Here is a 20,022-nt window from a genome sequence, read left to right on the forward strand (position 1 = left end):
TAAATGCTTCATGAGTGCCCTTGTTTAACAGCTCTCCCTCCATCACTTAAATTTTGTCCCCAGCAACTTTCTCATCATGGGGTGCAGATTGCGGGGGGAAGGGATCGATGGCTCTCGTACACCTGATCTGGCATACTGCATCTTTGCCTAGTTATAAAGAGGAAAATAAATATATGTATCCTTTTGAAAAATCACGGACTTTACATGTTATAAATAAACAATACGTCTCACTATTTTGATGTACCCTGGAATTTCTAAGTTTAGTCCTGTTTTCCTCTGCACTGGCTGGATCTTACATATTATGCCCTCTGTGATTTCAGAGATTTACCTCTGAAGCATAATTTCTGTAAAAAATCTAGAAAATTGATTTTAGTAAAACTAGTATCCATCAGTTCAAATAGCCTCTCTGGTCTTTAAAAAAAATACCACTATAAAGAACTTTGCTCTACTATCTTGGCCATTCCATTCTACTTCTGCATGCCACTTAGAAAGCAGCCAAAGGTTTGTGGGGCCTTAAATTCCCGTAAATTCTGTGTCAGTTATGAGACCTGGTATACTTTGCGAGCTGTTGTCTTTCAGCATATCAGGCTGCAGCCCTGCTTCTGAGCCAGCTCCACCCTGACTCCCACCAGCCCTCACAGCCTCAGAGATGTATTTATAATGTCTAGCCAATCCTGGGCCCAGATTATCCCCCAAAATCTTCAGTGAAATTGTCAGTTCCTTCCACCCCAGAGATACCATCTGGTCATATCCCTTATCCCCTATATCACTCCTCAGGAGCGAGCAGGAATTTCTGTCTCCTCTAGTTCACACAGGACCCAGGGTTTCTCACACAAACTCAACTGAGATCCTTCTTCCTGTCTGCAGGGATTTCAATCAAACGGACCTCTATGGTCAAGTCCACTAGGCCTCGGTACATTAATGGTGATTAAAAGAATCAGAAAATTCTTTTGTCTTAAAAAGTCTTACTTTTAAGACTTGTGTCTTCTTGCAAAATCCCATTTCAGATTTGAGGAGCGAATTTAACACTTGGTTGCTTTTCTTTTTCTTTTGTCATCCCCCACTCCAGCCCTTCACCCTCACACACCCCAGTCCCAACTCCCACCTCCTCTCACTTTGTATTTCTGCTTTAACCACCTTCAACCTCCCCCAAGGCAAAGAATGCTCTCCCGACTGGAGCAGAGCAAATGCAAAGGAGAAAGCAATAGATATAGTTTAAAAAATTATTCCCTTCACAAGCACCCATCCTCTCTGTGACTCAGTTGAACTGCCCGGCATCTACAGCTCACGGCCTTGTCTCCCTCAGATCCCCTTACCAGCGTTAGCCATCTCCTCTGTGTTTCTTTCTGCTGAAATCATTCCTGGCACCATCTCTATTTTTCCTCTTTCTCTCTTTAAATCACTGCCTTCTTTTCTCTGCCCCTTACATATTTGGGAATGGGGTCTTTATTGTTGAATTTCTCTTCCTTCTTATCTCTTTGACTCTATCCAAACTTCTCACTTCTACTTTAATTTTTACTATTTTGATGTAAATTTCATCACCTCCATCTCCATAAATGCTTCTGCAGCTGAGACTATACATTTTAATATTGAAAGTCTTCTGATTATTTCTTCCCCCAAGTGCTTCTGGAACACAGTGGGAATATATAATGCTGTGATTCAGGAAGTCTTAGAACCTAAGTAGTGGATATCCATTTTTATCTAAAGCCCAAAGGAAGAAAAATTCCTTAATAGGAAGAAACTCCTAAGATCCAAGACTGGCCGTAGAACCCAGCTAAAGTATACTGAGGTTAGAGAGAGAGCTACAGCGAGATCTAACAACAGCAAGAGGCAATTTTTCAAGGGGTAGTAAGGTAGGCAGCTAGCACTTTGCAGAGCATAGTGAAAGAAAAACCTCTATAAAGACTGCACTTAATGTGAACAGCTATTATTTGTATATTCACTGACTGAAGGCAATTTGCCACTAATAAGAACCCTGAAAGAAGAGAGAGAAAAAAACAAAAAACCTCGCCACTATTTATTGAGTGTTTAACCCTGTGTTGCGCAAAATAAAAAGTATTTTAGAGCATTATCTTAATTTTCACACCAAGCCTATGAAATTGAACTATCATTTTAGCAGTCTCACAGGAGAGGAAACTGAGGTTCAGAGAGGGTAAATTGCCCCAAATCACACAGTATATATGAGACAGAATCCAGATGGTTTAGTATAAAGCCTACTTGCTTGTCCCTGAATCATGTGAGACAAGAAATAGTCATTGGACAAAAGGAGAATTTAGAAAACACAAGGAGAGGAGAAATCCAAAATCCTTCTCTTGGACATCTGCGTAAGAATGATCACCCAATGTTTAATGAAAAAGAACATGATATTGATATCAGAACCCCACTCCATAGTATATAGGTAACAGATATATTTAAGCTTAAAAATTTACAGTAAAATATTGCATTCCCTTTAGGTGCTCTGAATGCATTATTTTTATATCTTCATAATATTATATATGAAAGAAACCTAACTATCATCGACAATAGATACATAAATATTTTAGTCAATACTCTGGTAGCAAGAATGGAAAACCAGTCAAATAGTCACCTTGTTAGAGAATTATACCTTAGTGTTTTAATTTGGTGTGCCTACTAATACTTTATTTTATATTGAGTTACATACACCATTTTACACTACCTTGAAAAGAGACAAGAGGTTCTTGCCTTTAATCATTTTAAATCATATGCTAACATTTGCTCTTGTTCAAACATGAGATTTTTTTATCCTCTGTGTATTCTTTGCAAAGTAGTGCCTGAGAAATTATTTTAGTTATTGCCAAAGCATAATCTGAAAGAGCAATCATTTCATGTTATATTTCATAATTACAGTTCTTTTTAGTTTATAATCCTCTTAATTCTTTTGGTCTTCTTCTTTTTGCAAATATTTATACTTCAAAGTATTAGCACATATAACTAAACAAATACCTTTCAATTCTCCCTCTTTGCCGTCTGATTAGAAAATGTGATGGCACCATTACACTCTAAAGTCCTTGAGTTTACACAGCTTGTTAGTGGTGTCCGGGAGAGTGCTGGGTACCATAAAAGGTGCTTAAGAAACATTTGTTTACAGAATTTTGGCTACCTCCAGACTTGATATCAATAATAATAATAATAATAATAGCAAAAATAATAATTAACATTTCCTTAGCAAAAGTAACAACATATTATGTGTTTGGCATTGTGCTGGGTTTAAATTACTTTTCTCATGTAAACCTCATAAGAACACGTTACTTCTATTTTATAAATGAAGAAATTAAAATTTAGAGCAGTCGGGTGCTCTTCTTGAGATCACACATCTAATAAGCAAGCACAGAGCCGGATTCTGTCCCAGGTACACCTGATTCCAAAGCCCATCACTCAAACAGTAGACGGTACTTTCCTCTCACTACCCTTCCAACCTTCCCTGAAGACCTAAGGAACCTTTTAACCTCACCATCCCCTTTCCTATTTCCTTGGAAGACGCGCATTTACTAACTTTATTTCCCAACTTTCCTCCAGTTCAGATCCCTGCTCCTGCAAGGAAATGTCAGAATTTACCGTGTATGCGCAGTTACGGTTCTTCTCAGTGGTGTGCTGGTAAACATTTAACAATTGACTCAGGGTGGGGGTTGTGTGAGGAGCGCTGATTTCTAGTGTTTGCCTGATTTCATGGTATAAATTCTGCCACCGTGGATGATTTCAAGCCAAGATGAGGCCTCTACACACAGACTTGAACGGGCCTGTGCACAGCTGACTTCCTGTATCTGGTGTCCGTGGACTCCAGCATACCCCTGCTCCTCTGCATCAAGACCAGTGTGAAGCCGAGAAAAAAGCATTTTTAAAATATCCCCCTGTTAAGATTAGCTTTGGATGAGTACCTGGATGCACTCACATCTGTTTTAAACACTCACGTGCTGTTTGATGAGTGAAACTGATTTTTGGCTCGTAAGCATCAGTGGTTCTAAGTGTGATCTCCAGACCAGCACACTGGCATCTCCTGGGAACTTGTCACAAACGAAGATTCCAGGCCCCATCCCAGACCTACTGAATCAGAAACTTGGCGGTGACGGGGGAGATCAGCCGTCATTATTTTAATGAGCCTCCAGGTGACCCTGATGCATACTCAAGGGTGAGAACCACTGTTCTGAATTTCCAAACCTCTCTTCCATTTCATCCAAAAGATAAGGAAGTCAAGATCAGAAAGAGTGATGACGGGACCCCAAGGTCAATTTTAATGGGGGAAAAAAAAAGTAGGGGTGGTCATACGTCTGGCAAGTAAGTGTGAAATGCAAACTACAGAGAAGAAAGGTCTCCCCACATATCATGTACCCGATTATCACTGGCATCTCACTCAGGAGAATGAGTGTAAAAACCAATCTGCAAATCTCTCCAAAACAGAGAAGAAACTCACTTTTTGAGACTCATCCCAGAGGCAGTCTTAGCAGGTATCAGAAGAGAATGGATCCAACTGGACAAGCCTCACTCTTTAGCGTACAGCTGGGGAAGCTCTCCACTTTACATAAGTGAGTTCACACACAAGTGTGTCCTACCTAGGTTTAGCACCACCTGGGTTTATTTACTTAGGGGTAATTTTTTTTCTGCCTAGCTCAGTTCACCTGCCTCAGATTCTCCTGGAGGGCTTGTTAAAATACAGATCGCTGACTTCGCTCCCTGCCCCCACCCTACCCAGTTCCTGATTCAGTAGGTCTGGAGTGGGGCCTAAAAATTTGCATTTCTAACAAGTTACCAGTGATGCTGCTGCCTCTGGTCTCAGAAGTACACTCAGAACTACTGGCCCAACCTACCAGCTCTAAGTTCTCTCCCCTCTGTATATTGTTCTTGTCTTGTTAAGGGGCTATTGGATATTACCCAGAGGCTGACCTGAGGGAGTCATAGGAGAGGAGATTTGTACAGTGGAACTGGCAATAGCAAAGCTTTCATTTCAGTAGAGCCATCATTGCAAAAAAGAAACCCAGGTTCATCAGAGCCATAATTGGAACATTGCCTAAGGATTTTTTATTTACTTGTTTGCATCTCATTTTACTCTGAAGAGGCATTTACTGCGCACAGTTTTAAAGGAAAATTTTTATAATTAGAGAATACTTCATAAATGTAATCAATTTGGGATTATGGGAAGGCTTTTCTAGAAATCAAAATGCATACTGGCATCAACATAGAAATATTTCAGAAACAAACATGCAATTTACAAGGTATTCATTAATATTCTAATATAGTATTTCCAGTTTCTCAGTCAGGGATGACCTAATACTTTCTCTGAGAAGACTCAGTGTTCCTATTACTGAAATGACCCCAAGGTAGCAGAGTTGTCAGTCATTCTACTCTTAACCACATAAATAATCGAATAACATTCATTAAGTTTGCAGATGGCATCAAGTTAGGAGAAAAATCACCCCAAAGGAGAGAAAAAATTTAAATATAGCATAATGTTGATAATTTGGAGCAAGGAAAAAAAATATAACTAACATTATCAGAACAAGGTATTCATTGAAAGAGGAAATCCAAATTGCAAAATTAAAAGAAGGCCAATATACATGCAAATTTTCCATTTATTTATTCATTTATTCAGCAGTTAATTATTGAGCACCTATTATGTGCTCGGCTTTGGAGATAGCGTGGTGAGAAAACCATATGTTGTTACTCACACTTGGAACTCACCAACAAGCAGGGAGAGAGCCCGCAATGACGGAAATAAACAAATAAAACCTTAATTTCCAATTGTGATAAATACTTTGAAGGGAAAGAACAGAGTAATGTGAAACAGAACAGCTTGGTGTGAGAGAAGGGATTATTTGGGTACAGTGGTCAGGAGAGCTTCTTTGAGGAGGTGACATGAGCTAGAACATAAAACATGAGAGGCGGTCAGCCTTGGAGAGAGGCCTGTTCCAGACAGAAAGGACAGTTCCAGGCCAAGAGAATATCCTGTGGTAATTCCTGGGCAGGAAACATCAGGGTGCGTTCTAGGAACTCAAAGACCAGTGTCACTTGAACATAGTGAACAGGGAGTTGTAGAGAGAGATGAGGTGGGAGAGAAGGCATCCAGGTAAACAAGCATTAGTAGCACAATAACATTTTAAAGAGCCAGATGATAAATAGTTTAGGCTTTTGTGGGTTATAAGGTCTTCGTCACAAGTACTCAACTCTCCAGTTGTAGCAAGGAACCAGCCATAGATAATATTTAAATGAATGCATGTGGTTGTGTTCTAATAAAACTTTATTTACAAAAACAGGCTATGGATGGACTTAGCTTGCAGGCCAAATTGTTTCAGTTGCCAACCCCGGAAAGAGTAAAAGCATGCATGACACTACTAGGAAACCTAAGTCGGAGCAGGAAATTCATCTTCTAAATGAATCAGCCTTAGTCAGACCGTCACTCAATAAAGTGTCTTCCTTGGGCTCCACACTTAACTGGGTTATGATAAAACATGCACAGATTCTAAAATAGTAATGATTATAGTTTTGGAAAAGCCTGACTAAGTGAAAAGTTTAAGGAAGTGGATTTACTCAACTTGAACAATAGAGAAAAGGTAATAAACTAGTTTCCATTTGTTTGAAGTGTTATTTTGCTGAGAATGTGTCCAGCTGTTTTCAATGTTTGCTGAAAGGAAGGACATGGAAATCAAAGGGAAGGGGAAAATGAGGAGTGAGGAGGAAATGGAACCGGAAGATTATAATGGCCTGACAAGGTGAAAACTTATAAATGTTCCCCACTGGCTCTCCTCCCTGTTTCAGTGGCAGACAAGTCTATTCAGAAGTTAAGGAATATTTTAATCAATGTGTCTTAGATCTACCACTGTTTAAAAGGAATGCCATATTGTACACTTTCGTCAAGTGAATTGTTGCCCCATAGTTTATCCTCTTTTAAACATGACATTTTCCTTTGAAGTCAATAGTATCCTCATCCTCATTTTACTAAAAAGTGGGTCCTTGCTATTATTACCTCATGTCACAGAAAATTTACACTTGAAGTTATTAAATAATTTTCCCAAGGTTAATAGCTAATAAATGGTAGACTCAATCTATTTTATTTTTTAAAGCAAGGCAGATTAAGTGAGAAACAGCTGTATTTACATTTCTTTGCCCAATAGTGCTGAGTAATATGAATCATGAAACTTCTACTTTTTTAGTTCAAAGGGTCAAAGGTTAAAGAGAATGTATTTTAGACGATAGCCAACTTAGCTCATCCACATCTCTATAAACATTTTCAGAGGATTGATGATTTCTATATGTCTGTATGTATGTGTTATGGAAAAGGGCTCAAATTTGGGAATATTTAAAGATGTAGATTTATTTTTCTAAGCCCTCCTTATATTGTAGGAAGTAGGGTTTTAAGTTTCTTTAAATATAGGAAGCATAGTTGTTTTATCATCTCCCTGATACTTGCAATATCTGAAGTATTTGTGAATCTTTTCCTGCTTCACTTATTCTGTTGGTTCTTACTCATGTGTCTGACTTCCTTATGTGTGTGTATATATATATATATATATATATATATATATATATATATATATATATATATAATTTATTTTTTTTTTTTTATTTTTTTTTTTTTTACTGTAAGATGTTCATTTCCTTCAGAAAATTATTTGTGAGAGTTTTTGGGGCCTAGGATAAAGGTGCATTCTTCCCTAAAAGGTTGGAATTTACTTCTGCCAAGTGCTTGGAGGTATTACCACTTTAAGGCCATCTTAAACAAAATTCACAGCCTGAGTTTTACTGGATTGCAAATATGGGACTTTGGGCTGCAAATCTATGTCAGGATTAACTTGCTGTTGTATCTCAGGGATATGTTTCCCTCTTTCCATCATTGCTTGCTGCCAGGTAAATGTCCTTGCATTCTCTTGGAGGATGGTATGAATATTTCTGGTTTACCTTTCCACTTTGAGGTCCCAACATTATGAGGGGGAAGGGTCCCTATTAAATTTCCCATCTGGGGCTTTGTCTCATTTCCCCACACCTTTTGAAGCCAGCTGGAAAAGCCCACCAGGGTTTGCAATTGTCCTCAAGGCAGGAGTGGCTTTAGGGATGTGCTTATCTCTCTGGGTCCCATTTTCACTTAATTTTGACTTAATAATTCTGTTATCTTGTCAGTTCTTTGATGCTCTTAAAAAGAGAGCTTTTAAATACTTTGTAGCATTTTAGGTTGTTGTATTATAAAGAACTAACCTTACTCAAGGAGAGGTCTGGCCTTTGCTCTTGCCTCCTGGGAAGTGATCTCTATGCCCTTGCAATGTACTGCCTGAAAAGAGTGTCTTGGTTTGCCTAAGGATCTCGGTCACACCAACAGTCTAACAAAGTGATTTAGGGTGAGGGCTCTGAGTCAGTCACTCTCTCAGTGTCAGCTCTGGAGGGGTAAGCCATACAGGCAGTCAACTATGTTGAAGTGACTGAGCCCCAATAAAAACTCTGGACACCAAGACTCTGGTGAGCTTCCTGGTAGACAACACTGCATATTGTTGCACATAGTTGCTGGGAGAAGTTAGCACTATCTGTGACTCAACCAAGAGAGGGAAATGGAAGCTTCACGTGTGACACTTCCCTTGACTCTGCCTCATGAATCTGCCCTTGGTGGATTTTGATCTGTATCATTTTGCTGAAATAAATCATAACCATGAGTATAACAACTTCCGGTGAGTTCTGTGAGTACATCTAGCAAATTTAAACCTGTGGGTATTGTGGGAAAACCCCAGTTTGCAAGTGGTGTGAGAAGTAAGGATGGTATTGGAGACTTCTCTAACTCTGCAGTTGTTTTTCAGTGGAAAGTTATTGCTTTCAGTGGAAAGGTAGTCTCATTACCTAGCCAGCCATATGATTGTAAATAAAAGAGTCTGTAATAATTAAGAAATGCATTTTCCTGCCGTTAGTCCATGTTTACATATACAACTGTTTACTTGAGTTAAGCAGTATGACTGAACTAATTTTAATCAAAGTATCAGAACAGGCTTTTATGAATCAGAATTAGTCAAATACTGACTAGATGGTTTTTCAACAGAAGAGATGTCACTATATGTGGGTGAATATATATATAAATGTAACATACGTATATATAGCTATATATGTACGAATATACCTGATTAACAAAATAGCACTGCATTAGAAATTCAAGAGCCATGGGTTATACTTGTAGTACTGATTTTACTATCTAGAATGTCAACTTTGGTGATTCACTTATCTTCTTGAGTCCACTTTCACATGAACCCAGTGACTTAGGTCAGGGTTCTCACTGGGGATGATTTTGCCTACCAGGGACCATTTTGGAAGTTGACGGGGCTAATTTTGATTGCCATAACATTTGGGTTTACGATTGGCATTTAGGGGGAGCCAGAAATATTAAATGTTCCATAAGAGAGCTGCTCAAAAAAGAATTGTTCCATATCCCACACAATTTTCGAATGTTTCATCAGATATTTGTTTCGGTGACACATCTGTTTATGATTTTCTGTCTAGAATCAAACTCTACTTTATACTTAAAAACATGTATGATTTTAATACACATGGAATTTTCCATATTTACAACTGCTAGGTAAGGTGAGAGAAGATTGCACGTTGTCTGGCTGCCACTTTCCCAGTAATGCCACTCATGTGTCTGAGTCACTGAGATCACCCGCCTGCATGAGTCTGCACGTGCGGCTGTCAACTCAAGTATAAGCACAGACGACTTCATTAGGTGTCCTAGTGTAGTCCTAAACTGATTATTTACATATTGAAATGCAAATTATTATTATAAATCACTTTCCTTCCTTTTTCTCTGTATTGTAGTGGATTATGATTTTTAAAAATTATGTATGTAAGGGATGGCTGGTAAGCTCAGTAGGTTAGAGCGTGCTAATAAAATCAAGGTTGCCAGTTTGATCCTCGTATGGGCCACTGTGAGCTGCGCCCTCCTTAAAAAAACAAAAACAAAAACAAAAATATTAAAAAAAAAACGTTCGATGGGGTGTTTCAGGCAGAGGGCATTCCATTAACAAGGGGTGAAGTAGAAGCTAGAAAGTATAAGGCAGATTACAGGAGAGTCTGATCAGTGGTCTCAGAAAGTCAACATCAGTAAGAAGACTTAAGGCTGGAAAGGTAGGTTGGGACCCCATTGTGGAGGGCCTGGAAAGCCAGGCTCAAGAATCTGGACCAGATTCTGCAGGGAGCCATGAAGTTTTGAGGAAAGTGATATATTTGAGCCTTGGTTCTAAAAATTTTCTAGCTGGCCTCTGCACGATGCACTGGGGACCAGGAAGAGGTAGGAAGAAAGGCAATTCTATTAATAGATGTTTGTGCTAGCCTAGGTGAGCCTAGTGAGGGTGGGAAGCAGAGCAGCAGCAGCTGGAGTGGAACAAGAGGCAAGAGGGAGGGACTTACAGAGGAGGATCGAGAGGGAGGGGGCACATTTTGACTCCGAGGCTATGGCTGGGCTGCCTGAGCGCATCGTGATGCTGCTGCAACTCTGATGCGACTGCCAGGTGAGGGTTGCCCAGGAAGATGGAAGTGATAATGAGTTTGGCTTTTAGACCAGGTGGATGTGAAAGGCAGATACTATATTCATGGGGAGATGTCCAGGAAGATATTAGAAAAAGAGGCTGAGTGCTCTACAATTTCCAGATTATGTCACTTCTCTACCTCCTCCCCAAAAGTCCCTCTTCTTTGTCACAGCTGAAAGGTTACAGAAAACATCTTGGTTAAGAGTTCATGCTCTGGACCTGACTGAACTAGAGTCAAATACTAGCTCTGTCACTCTCTAGCTGTATGACCTTGGGTAGGTCATTGGATTTCCCTAAGCCTCTGTTTCCTGCATGTATTTTATGCATAACGTTGTTTTGACCAATAAATAAGTTAGTACCTTGCATATTGTAAGTGCCTAAAAATGTTACTTGTTATTAAACCAGATCACTTACCATTCCCCAAATAAACCCTGAACTTTCCTACCTCCTATCATTTACCACTGATGCTGTTCTCTGCTTAGAATGTTCTCCTACCCCAACCCATCCATCAATGGAACTCATTCCTACTGCTCACCTTACTCCCTACTCAAGATCTTGAAATCCTATTTACTCTTGACTCTAGAAGCCAGGGTTGGAAGTTGGGGTTATCCACGATACTGAAAGAGTTTGCATGCTCACTGTGATGATTAAACAAAATCTTGGCTGGCTTAGAAGGGGAAACCCAGATTTTATCTTATTACAGAAAATACTCTGATTCTGTGAGGCTTTCCTAATATGTTTTAATAAAGGGATCATGTTGCAAAGCACCTTGCCAAAATACAGGCCTTACTGAGTATAAAAAGGAAAAACAAAAGCTTGGGATGCCCAAACAAATTTGGTAATGTCTAACGTTTGTTACTGGTTGTTTTGTTTTGTTGTGTTTTTTGCTTTTTGTGGATAGTTGAGAACTTTTTCGTTGGCATTTCTCATTTGAATTCCTCTTTGGCAGCATTTTCCCAGGTGAAAAGTGCTACCAGCCAGTTTTTTCCCCGCTACTTTCCACTCATGCTTTGTTTTGGCAAATGTAACTTGTCTGGGAGCTACAGCAATGCTACCCTGCACAGTCCTGACGCCAAAGTGGAAGAGACATTTTTCTCTGTGAAATTAAGATAAGAGTTCAGAAGGGCGAACCTGTTTCAAAATATGATTTTTAACAATTTTTTTCAAGTTAACTGAAACAGTAGCTCAATGTCATTCGATGGGTTTCTCCTTATTACAGTATCTTTCTTTTGTTTTAGAACAGTTCCCATAGCAATATAATGAAAGTAACCTTTTTTTTTTTTCAGCTGCAGAGAGAGAACTATAAATTATTCCTTACCCTAGTTTCCTTTCAGCACATACAAAGCCAGTGCTTGCTCTGCCCCAATAAATCAAAGCTTCAGAAAAGGCAAGGCAGCTAATCAGAGAACACAGCTTCCACTAACTAGACAATGAAATCCTGTGTCTGTCATCTTTGGAATTAATAAGAGATAAAGTGCCACTGTACACAAAGTTTGCAAACCAGGACAGGAAAGAGGACACAGAATGGATTTGTAAACCTGGTCGTTATATTCATTTAAGAACATCAAGATTGAATTTCATCTGCATTTTATAGCCATCGGTAAACATCTTGGATGCATTTCCAATAGGACCAAAGACTTAATCATTTTACTTTTGTAAAACATATTTTCAAAAGAGAAAACATATTTTTAGCTGGGACTGATAAGAATCATGTTTCTCAGAGGAAGTGATATTGGAAATAAACCTTGAAGGATGCAGAATCTTTTAATAGTCAGAAAAATGCATAAACATTTTGTAAGAATAGACTGACTCAAATTGATCATGCCCTATTGATCCAGCTTTCCTAGTTTTCCAATATTAATGTCCCCAACAGAGTAATTAATGAAGCCAACATTTATCAAATGCATTCTCTGCATCAAGTATCATGCTAAGCACAGGGTTAAGAGGATGAATAAAATATTGGACCTGCTCTCAAGGGGCTCTCACCCTTCAAACAGTTCAACTGTTGCTTAATTTTTATTGCACAAAATAAAACACAAGTATCATTATAAATTGATTCTGAAGTTCAATTTGAAACTCTACATGAAAGTTTTGCTTCATAGCAATTTCCTCTGTAAATTGAAATCGAACCGCCTAAGATGTAAAGAAGACAGCTTCCCTAGGACAGAATGGAGTTGCAAAAATCCATTGAATGCAATAAACTTTCACTACAATCATAGCCACAAACTTACTAATTCTATATAATTGCTTGAAAACTTAAAAAAGAAAAAAATAGTTAATGCTTATGTCACATTACTTCTGTAAATGTAGAAAAGTCAAAAATATAAATGCATTTGGAGTCCCAGCTTGAACCCAAACAGTGCTAATATCTGGGATTTCTGGCTTAAGTCTGTTTATATGTGGAATCAAGAGATTTTCTGGGAGAAACTCATTTCAAAAAAAGAGAGAATTCTGCACATGGGGTTGGTTCAAAAATGGCATTTTAGTGTATGGTACTCAAAAATTGTGTTTAAGTCCAGCCACTGGGCTGTGATGGGGATTTCGAATTTTAAAAATTGATGAAGTTTTACAAGAAACTCCATAATAACAGACACTGGCGTACAGGGAAACACTGCTTTGGGATCCATGTCACATGTCTAACACCAAATGAAAAGAATCGACATTCTCCCTACTTCTGCACCCTACACAGTACGGTGGAACTTGGGCTTATTTATCCAAGTTTCCAAGACTAGTGAGCCCTTTTGCTCCATTGGTGGCATCCGGGAAGCGGAGGCAGGATACTTCACACCAAACAGCCCCACTGTGGGCACCTTTGCAGTGGAGATCACCAGCCCAAATGATGCTGGGTAAAAAAAAGTTTAAAAATGGCAGATGCCATGGGGTAGATGATAGACGGTCAATGACACATATGAGTACCCCTAGGGCATTCTAGATATAGAGCGTTTTGCAGGGAACTGCAGGGCTTTCAACAGTAGGTGAGGATAAGAACCAGAGAAATGTGGTTTATTCCTGCTCATCTGACCCCATTTGTCTACTCCTACGCTGGAGTCGCTTACCTAGACTACATAAACATAGGTTACTCAAATGTTAGGTGCTAATTCCTTTGAAGAATACGATGAATTATTCTCTAAGAAGAAAAGCGATCACTTACCTGAAATTTAGTAACATATTTAACAACTTCTTTCCTATCTATGCTATTTCTGGTCAACTACTCATATTTCACATTGCTGTGAGTCCACAGCATAATTCTGAACATAAGAGAGGAGGAAAAATACACAAGAGAATTAAGAATATAAGGGAATAGGGTTTGTTTACCATGAACACTCTGTTTTGTTCTCCTGAGACCCAGTGACACTGAACCAAAAGGATTCCTCGTACTTTTGGAAATGATATAAAAGGTAAATTGAACTTCAGTCCAGAGGGCATTCCTGTAGGATGCCTGGTTAGAAACTTCTGGGCTTCATTCCTTTCCTCATTTAAAGATTTTTGCAAAAGCTTTTCTGCTCTCAAGAGAGGATTCTGAAAAAGAACTCATTTTAAAAGTCTATGTGAGGGGCCGGCCTGGTGGCTCAGGTGGTTAGAGCTCCATGCTCCTAACTCCGAAGGCTGCTGGTTTGATTCCCACATGGGCCAGTGGGCTCTCAACCACAAGGTTGCCAGTTCGATTCCTTAACTCCCGCAAGGGATGGTGGGCTGTGCCCCCTGCAACTAGAAATGGCAACTGGACCTGGAGCTGAGGTGCGCCCTCCACAACTAAGACTGTAAAGACAACAACTTGAAGCTGAACGGCACCCTCCACAACTAAGATTGAAAAGGACAACAACTTGACTTGGAAAAAAGGCCTGGAAGTACACACTATTCCTCAATAAAGTCCTGTTCCCCTTCCCCAATAAAATCTTAAAAAAAAAAAAAAGTCTATGTGAAAATGGTTAGAATGGGTTATCTTGCCCCATGTTAGATCAAATCTGACAGCAATGGAAATATATGTATCCTATTGGACTCCTAATGGCCTTCAAAAATAATTCAAAGTGGAATAGGAAAAAGCACGGACAAAATTATTTGGCCAAGACATTCTTTGACAGTTTTTGGGAAGTGGAAAGCCTCTCCTTGTTTTGCAACTATAGGTCTTTATTCTTCTCATCTACCTTGTGCTCTGCCACCAGATTAATTTTTCTAATGCATCACTTTCATTACATCATTCTTGTGCTTAAAAACTCAGAAAATACATTTCATGGGCAATGGGAAGGGCAGTGGCAGGAAGCAGGAAATACATAGAACAACTACAGCTAAAATGCACCGCTCACCATGTCCCAGGCACGGTTCTACACACTCTGCATGTAATACTTAAAAACCTCTAAGAGATAGATGCTTCTCCCCGCCTCCCCATTTTAAACATGAGATTAAGGCAGTAGCTCAAGATTACACAGGTGACATTGCAATCCAGGTAGTCTGACTCTAGGACCCTCTCACTCTTAACCACTGCATCTAAATCTTAGTGCTCAAGAGGACTTCCCAGGCACAAAAGAAAAAAATGTGCTTTTTCTTCATGTTGTGCTTGACCCCTGAGAAGTCAAAAAGAAGGACAAGGTTCTCTGGTTTCACGTGACTTCCACAATCTCATGAGAACTCTTTCTTATCTTACTCACTGTCCTGTCTCAATTCCTCCAGTCTAGCAAAATGTTCTTCCCATTTTGAAGTGCTGTTCTTCCTAGATGTCTGTCTTCCCGTCTTTCCAAAGCATAACTATCACTTCAGGCCCACACCAAGTCCTGCCTCATGCAAATAAGGAGATCTTCTCGGACCACATCCATGGGAGGGACCTCTTAGGACTCCTATGGCTTTGGTAGAATCACTCAGCACTTTGTAGAGTTCTCTTCTCAAGTGTTTTTTCTCACCTCCTCTCTAAATTTTAATTCCATCAAAAACAAGGTCAAATGATAACACACATTTCAGGAAAACTTTATGGACTGTGTAAGGAATACAACCACCAAATGTTCCACCGGCAGCAGCCTTTATTTAGAAGCCATCCTTGGCTCCATAGGATAAAGCAGAGAAACAAATAAACACAAGTATTGAAACCAGCTCTTCTAAAACTGCCTTGAACCATCATCACAGGGCTGGAAAGATATACAGGAAATGTGTTTTATTGATCAAGTTGTCTTTGTTTCCTCTAGCGATTTCTAACACATACATTTCCAATTTACTGGTGATTTCTTTAATTTTTAAAAAATATATATATTTCAACTTATTTTTCTCTTAATAGCAACAATAAAGCAACATCTTCTGCCTGTGCTCGATGAGGAAGAGAACCTTAGCCAATTTTTCTCTTCTTGATATCATTACTTCTCAGATTTTGTTGGATAAAATGTGGACTTTTACTTCAATTCCTTTGTTACTTTATGAACCTTACTTCAAGAATTCTTTAACATGTACATTAAACTTTATAATCACATGAATAATTGAGAGAATTTACGTACCCTTTGTTGAGTTTCTTACTCAGAATATTTGTGGGGGGAGGAAATGTAACTGAGTAATTTTTTCTCAGAAAGTAGAAGTGGGTGGTATGCTTTCTGAGTCTAATATACACTTTGGAACATAAGACTAATGATAATTAATCTTGATAGTCACCCTCCTATGAGGAGAAAGTTTCTAGGGAAGAGGCCGCACAAGTTACCAACCCTAAGTCTTGATTCTGGAAGGGAGTGCAGGAGCAACAAAGGCTGGCACTTCTGACTCATTTTCCTAAAAATGATATTGCTTAGGAAGGGAGGTACGGGTCACAGAAATCTGTTTCCTGTTCCCAATCATTGGTTTCCTAAGAAACAGTGAGGAACGAGAGATTCCATTATTTTGTGGGCACTTATAAAGTGCTTTATTTCTGCAATTCCTTTCCCAACTTACGTCTACAGAAAGACTGCCCTGGCCTCCTCAGGCCTGGAAAGGTTTTGGACAAAGGGTAATAAGTCCTATTTTTCTTAAATTTAGAAAAGTTTTAGCCAGAAACTCCCAATAGGCTTCCAAATAGGCAATCTACTGCTGTGACTGTTTTAAATTAAGTTACCATTTATGGTATTCCTGATTTGGGTCTTTGGTAGATGTATTGAAATTTGCACCCAATATACTAACAGAGTGTGTATAAACAAATATGGCAATAAAAATCCTCATTTTTTTCCCCTCCAAAACAAGTAATAAACTAAGAGGAACAAATTTTAATCCATGAAATGTTAAAAGAGATTAAATAAAAATATTAAAAGATTTATAGAGAAAAACTAATCAAGCTGTGGATAGTAGGGGACAAAGATGAATAATGAAACTGCAATCGTCTTGTCAGTAGTTTCCATTCTGACCAGAACGGCTGCAGCAGGTTACAGGTGGGTCTACGAGGAGGTAGAACTAGGACACAAATCCTGCACTCTGCTTTACTGCACCTTGTAGCCAAAGGGCCCTGGAATAAATGTGGGGCTCTGAAAATGAGCTTCTTAATTTATCTATGACAGGATTGAAAACAAATTGGCTTAGTCTATTTCTGAATGAAAATGGAGCGTTATTTTTAAAAGAATAGTAGTACAGGACAGATGCTTTAAAAAATTTTGTTTTGAGCAAACATTTCTCTGTTGTTGTTTTTTTCCTTAGAACTAGAGAACTTACCTCTTAAAAAACCTTATTTCCAGGTAACTCCTTTCCACTTTTACCCCCAGATTAAGGAATAATGATGAGCTCTGGTTCAGTAGATGAAAGCTTAAAGTATCTCTCAAGAGGCAAACAAAGAAAAATTGTTATATTAAGTCACGCTGAGTGTTCTTGAGTATTTAAGATTATTTAAGAATGTGTAGAATTCTCAGATAAGCAATTAGTGGGAACCACCCTTCTGATGTGTAAGATAAATGTGAATGCTTTTCTAACTACAGACTAAGATGTACCAGTCATCCCTACTTTCCTGAATTACAACGAGAACCGGATCCCAATTAATCTTTGTTATACGCTAAGAACAAAAACAATGTTCTGGGGACAACAACTAGACTGGCTTTATTTATCATGCAAGACCTTGTCAGCACTTTTTACTATGGGGGCTGCATCTGAGTGCCTGAGTGCCATCGAATTTTCTCTAATCAACCAAATCAAGCTTTGCTGATATTGGTGTATCCTTGTTTAGTCAAGCTACTTTGGGCAAAATGATACAAAGTTGTGGTTTGTACTCAACTTGTTGACATTTAATAATCTCCACAGTCACTTTTGATGGAGTTGAAATATTGTGTCCACGTACCAAAAGTGTACATACACTTTAATCTCAATTTAGACATCCCTGTCTGAAACAGTACACCTCCCTTTATCCAGTGTTTTTCTTACTGTACTTATTATTTTCAGAAATTATATTATTTTATGATATAACATAGTATTTTATAATAAAATACAGTATTTCTTTTTTGACTGCCCCGCCCCATAAGAATGTAAGCTCCATGAGGGAAGGTGCTTTGTTTTATTGATTCTATCTGCAGTACCTATAACCATGCCTGTCATGTAGTAGGTGTTCAATAAATACACATTAAATGGACTTAAGAAATTGGTTTGCTAAAATGGATGGTCAATAGAAGTTTTCAATAGGATCTACTGTGTTTCCCTGAAAATAAGACCTAGACGGACCATCAGCTCTAATGCATCTTTTGGAGCAAAAATTAATATAAGACCCGGGCTTATTTTAATATAAGACTGGATATAATATAATATAATATGATATAATATAATATAATAAATATAATACCAGGTATAATATAATATAATATAATATAATATAATATAATATAATATAATACCGGGTCTTATATTAATTTTTGCTCTAAAAGACGCATTAGACCTGATGGTCCGGCTAGGTCTTATTTTGGGGGAAACACGATATGTACTACAATTATACTAAGTGAGAATAAATTCACAGAACCATATTTAAGTGATTTAATAACACCCCTTCCAACCCGCCCCTCGGCAATTTTCTCTTTATTTAGACAAAGAGAAGATAGATAGAAAGGCTCCCATTTCCCTTCTTTTCCTACTCCCTACGGCCACAAAGTAGACTCTCACAGGTTCGGGCATGTTAACCCCATCTAACCTCACTACCCAGTGACGAGCTGTGAATAGCTCACTTTGGGCTCTGCCTCAGCTATGCCAGTTCTCCCTCCTTCCCTCCCACCCTCCCCATCCCGGGGAGAACCAATGGAGACCTGCTGAGCTTGAGAACTTCACCATGACAGGATTCTAAGTTGCATGATAGATACGACGTCATATATGGTAGCTGCATTCTGTAGTCAGAAATTTGTCATGTATGTGACCTCCTCTCATTCCTGCCCCTCCCCCAGAGCTTCTCACAGCCATTCCATCAGCACTCCCAACCTGTGCCATCAGAATGGAGCTGGGCTCAGCTCTCATTGGCTTGGTTCCTCCTAAAACTCCAGACAGAGCTGAAGGGTTCTAACTGCATTTGACTTAACTTGATTTTACTTAGACAAGGTTAGTAAATTAGAATATTCTTCTAGTTGGGTTGAGTGGTAGAGTTATCCCTTGAATCATGAGCACCTTCATCTAAACTGTAAGCAAATATTAGTATAACGACTTCTTTCTTTTCCAGAGGGAGAAAATTCAGAAGAAAATTCTACTTTATGCACAGGCTGAAGTCTGCTTCGTCTAATTTATTCCACTCTCCAACATGAGACCAATACAAACTGAACTCTTCAGAAATATTCACACACAAAGGTATTCATTGCATTCATTTGTGAAAACAATAGTATACTAAGTCCTGACCACAAGCTAGAAAAGGTCTCAGATTTGTTAATGGCTGTATCATTGGCAATAGACAACTATAAGCAATTGTGGAGGAGGAAAACTTTTTCTTTCTTCCCTACTAGGTACTTTGTCTGGCCTGATAATTAAAATGACATAAGACATTAACAAGAGAAAAAGAATTAATTTTTTATGTATAGGAGCTCATAGAAATATGGGACTGAAAGAAGTGACCAAAGCACACAGCTTTAATATCTTTTAGACAAAGAAACAATGTATTTGTGAAGAATTGACAAGACAAAGGGGTTTGGGCTTGGGATAATAAATTAGAAAAGAAGTAACAAGGTTTGTTAATGCAGGCTTTTCAGCCCAGAATTCACTCTTTCTGGTGATTAGGATGTCTCTCTATTTCCTGGTACAGAGAGGGTACCTTTCACACGGAAGGTTTATTTCAGGGAGACAAGAGCGTCAGAGTGCCCACCTTGCATTGGCTATTGCTTACGTAACTTTAACTCAAAATAATCAATATGCCAAAATGGCATATTTGGGGGTAGCCTTCCCCCCACCCTATCAGTCACCAAATCTTGTTTCTCAGACACATTCACTACAGCAGTGGTTCTCAACTGGGGTTGATTTGGGCAATCAGGGCAATGTCAGCAGATATTATTGGTTGTCACAACTTGGGGAGGGGGCTACTGGCATCTGGTGGGTTGCTGCTAAAATCCTCCAATGCACCGAAGGGGATCAG

This window comes from Rhinolophus ferrumequinum, chromosome 3 (genome assembly GCF_004115265.2).
Source record: "Rhinolophus ferrumequinum isolate MPI-CBG mRhiFer1 chromosome 3, mRhiFer1_v1.p, whole genome shotgun sequence".
NCBI lineage: Eukaryota > Metazoa > Chordata > Mammalia > Chiroptera > Rhinolophidae > Rhinolophus > Rhinolophus ferrumequinum.